We start from the raw sequence: 4,575 nt of genomic DNA on the forward strand, positions 1-4,575 counted from the left end.
GATTTAACTTATATTCATTTATCATAAATCTTCATGTTTAAGAAATCTTATCACAGCCTTAAAAAAATAACTAAATTAGTTTAATAGGTTTTTGACATACCAAACATAGGTGCTCCCTCAACATAGATTTGTGAACAACACAATGCACTCCTCAAATAACACCTTGCAAGTCAAAATATCTACAATTATAAAATATATTAGATTTTAATACTAAATTAAAAAGAGACTTAGCGCAAATAATCTAGGTATGTAAGAATATACCCAAAACACATTCAATCTAATAACTCATGTCTTCTTACATTGTGATGCTATTTTCTATGAAAAGCGATTAAAGTTATATAGTGCAAGAACTTTAACTAAAGTTTGACCTATGCATAGGAGGGTAGGACAAATAATTTTTAAAAATTAACACCTGAGTTACTAGCATCCACTAAATGGTTGTCATTAATTGGAAACAAGAAGGGGGATGGGTTACAACAAGGCCCCACATTAGTGATCTAGTAATGGACGCTTGCGATTAAATTGACTCCAAAACGTCATGAAAAGTCAATAACACGAAGGTTAGTAAAAATTACAAATCATTGATCGTGATTAGCACTAGCTGCAGCTTTGATTTTTTGAAAATGTCAATAACACGACCGTTTTGGAGCCAGTTTAGCCACGTTCGTCATGGACATATTTTAGAGACTTAATTTATTGTAAAAAATAATTCTCTTACTATTTTAAACATCACTATTGTGACATATCGCCCAACAACAAATAACTCAAATCAAGATGATTGTCATGGAAACCAATTAATCATAACACATTATTATGTAAGTAAACCCATTTAAAATGATATAAACGTTTACATAAACCCATTTTAATTGATACAAACTTTATCATTAAGAGAATAAGTAATTTAGCATTAAAGATAGAATGAACCATCATTAGGAATTAAGAAAATTGTATTTCTTTTGAATTTATATTAATGCAATCTATTATATAGTATATTAAGAAGGATTAATAATCATAAGGAATGTTTTGAGTGGTTTAGGCAATTAATTTTTGTTGTTATTATACAATGGTCTATTAAATATAGTCTTAAATTTTAATTATTTTTATCTATGAATAATCAAATAGAAGATTATGCATGAAAGTGGATTCCAGAGTTCTATCAGTATAAGCATCATGATAGTGAAATAACAATTTAATCTTCCTTTATTTTCAATAATAAGAAAGGGAGAGAGAAAAACATAAATATCCAAAGAAAAAATATAGTCTTTAATACTATAAGATTGATCCTTACATACATAACTTATCTTATTTTTTAACTTATTATTATTTGATTGCATTTAGATAGAATATTCCATAACTATTCCTTCTATTATTCCTCCCCTCATATCATTTTCATTTTCTTCTTTATTTGACACTCTAAAAACGAAATTAAAAATAACATTTGATATTAAAATAATTGTAAGATATAACATGTAAACATATATGAACTTGTAGTTTGAATACACCAACCTAAAGTCAAAACTAAGCAGCCTTAGAGCCTTTTATTTATAGAAAAGGCAATAATTTAATAATTTATATATAATTTCATTCACTTGAATATTTGGTTTCCTTCCTACATAAATATTTAAAAAATTAGCAAATTACTATCTATAAGAGTCACAATCAATTCGCAAGGTATCTGAAATTTTAATTATTTAATTCAATATTATTGAATTAATTTTAAATTGAAAGAACGGGGTAAAAATCCCAATAGCCATTTCAATATGTAATATAATGTCTTAAGTAATATGAAAGTCAACATCCCAATACTATCGTACGATGATGAGAATGAAAGAAATTGTTTGTGATTAAATTAATATTGAGAAAATATTTAATTTTGAACGTAGAAGAAATTAGTTATATAATAAAAAATAATAATTAAAAGTGAAGTTATTGATAGAGACAATGAGGAATTTGAATCTATGGGTTAAAATAGTGCTCTGTGATAAATGTAAGGAAGTAGATATGTTGTGGACAATTAGAATCATGTTGTGATTAAACCTCTGTGGATACAAATAATAGGGCTTAGTTTATGTATATTTTAACACATCGATGATCTTTGATCACGAATGAATTTTACGGCATCAATTTAATGGTGTATATGATGACAATTGAGATGACTTAAAACACCTTTATAAGTATTAATTCATAGATGCCTCCAATCAAGGCTAGTTTCATTTTCTTTGCAAACTATCTTGTGTTGGAATCCATGGCTGGGATAAAAACTTGATCCACAATGATCATATACATATCAAATTAATTAATATACAAGTTTGACTGTCATAATTAATAAGTATTAAATTTATAATCGAGGAGATGAGAGATGATGTGTCTTGCATGTTTGACATTCTTCCATTTGATATCATTATGAGTGGCAAGGCAAAGTGAAACAAGTGAAAATGTATAATATCATTAGCATAAGACATGGGTTTCCAATTATCTACTTACTATTCACGAATAAATTTATATCCAATATTAAGAATCTTTTGTGAGACATGAAGATCACACCATTTGAATTTATAGCACCTACACTACATAATTTGTTAAAAAAATTGACTATTATATAAACTTTCATATAAATTGATGAAATTAAAATCTATTAATATGTTTAACAAGTCTTTGCTGCCACTCGGCTTAACAAGTCAAGTCTTTATATAGCCGCGAATTTCTCGAGATTCATAGTTTTTTCTTTATTTTTTATATCAGCTAGAATTTCATGTTTGAAATGCGAGAATATAAAAGGCTTGTAACGCCTTGGATTGTCGTCGTCCACAAGCTCCACAGGCGCCCATATTTCCCTCTCCTCTGGAAAGACTGTGAAGAAGCCAATCGACATACGATCTCCCGTTACACCACGCCTGTAATCATGTCCATCATTCATCCCTATTTCTTATCAGACAGTAATATTAAAAGACATAATTATAATGGTAGACAGAGAGAAAAAGTCGTACCTTGAGGGAGTCCCCCAGATTGACAACAAATGAATGAGAGAGAGGTTTAACGAGATTAGAAGAGATTAGCGATGTAATAGATAGTAAAAAATGAAGGTAGGGAGGGAGGCAATGACGAATTGGAAGCTATGAATTAAAATATTAATAATTTATATGACGTGAGGAAGAAGATAAGTTGTGAAGATGAGAATCCCGTTCAGCAAGACAAACGGAAACACATGGAAGAATTCAATGCAAGATGTGGGTGGCATGTTCAGCTTATTCAATATGTTAGTAAATATAATTTGTCTGGTTTGACCACGTATAATTGACAAGTGCTCAGTTTACAATTGATTTTGATCTATGTTAAAATGAAAGCTTTCAAACAGGGCAATGCACTCTGATCAGATAAAGGAATTTTAATGAATATTTTAGTTGCGATTGTATTAGTTGACGTGAATGTAAAATCTGTAAATATGTGGAAAGCACGAAAGAAAATTGTTTGTTGATTAAAAAAAAAAAGTTATACAAAACATTATGAAATGATTGCTTAAACTTGTCTATGTACTCTTAACCTAAGTCATGAATATGATATAAATTGGAAGATATTCTTTCATTTATTTATTTTAATAATAAAAAATCGTACAGTAAAAATACATTTAAAAGGTTTGTGATATTTTTAAAATTCTTCAAATTTATTTCAAACTTATCAATTATCATACAATTTTATTTATTCAAATTGTTTAAAGGATTGATTTTATCTAAAATCTGTTATCATTTTTCTTTAAATTATTAATATTTTTATGGCATCCTTGTTTATCTTAAATTTACACTCCTTGAGGCTAAGCACTGCATTGAGACAATTCCTACAATCCACTCATTATGCTCACGAATCTGTCTTAAACCCTTGATGTCGTCTTAGGTCCTAACCCTATCTTCTTCAATGTTAGCTCCATAGACATTCTAAAAAAATAGGAAACATTAACCATTCCTAAGATTCCTGAACTTCAAAGAGAGAAGGAAAGAAAACCCATAAATGATTATCCCCTCCAAGCTCAACCGATATCACCACAAGGTCACCAACCACACTGTTCACTGCAAATGAAGCACCATCGTCATTCTTCCTCATATATATGAGGAATTGGAATTGACATTCATTTCCTAAATGAAAATGGCATCAAGGGACTCCAAAGAAAGTAGCCACTTCAACAAGTGACATTTCTATGAGATATTAAGGCCCTGAATATTTTAGCTTACCACCTTCATGAATTCCTTCCTAGTGGGAGGTGCTCGCCTCTCGACTTGATAAAACTCTTCATTGATTTCTAGGACCCATTTTCAATATTATCCATTGCCTAAAACTTATCTTTCTACACTTCTGACTTGTTGCCCTTAGAGTTTGATCCTCCAACATGCATGACTACCATGTTTCTACTGCCTAACTTCTTCGATCTTCTAGTCGCCATATTCCATGAATTCTCTTTATCCCCTAATTTGACCTCACTAGTTTCCTTACCTAAACTAAGAAATAGACCAATAAATAGAGACAAAATGATATGATCATCTACCCTAATCCATGCAACCCCATTAGTAGTATCTTGAAACAACC

This window comes from Cryptomeria japonica, chromosome 8 (genome assembly GCF_030272615.1).
Source record: "Cryptomeria japonica chromosome 8, Sugi_1.0, whole genome shotgun sequence".
NCBI lineage: Eukaryota > Viridiplantae > Streptophyta > Pinopsida > Cupressales > Cupressaceae > Cryptomeria > Cryptomeria japonica.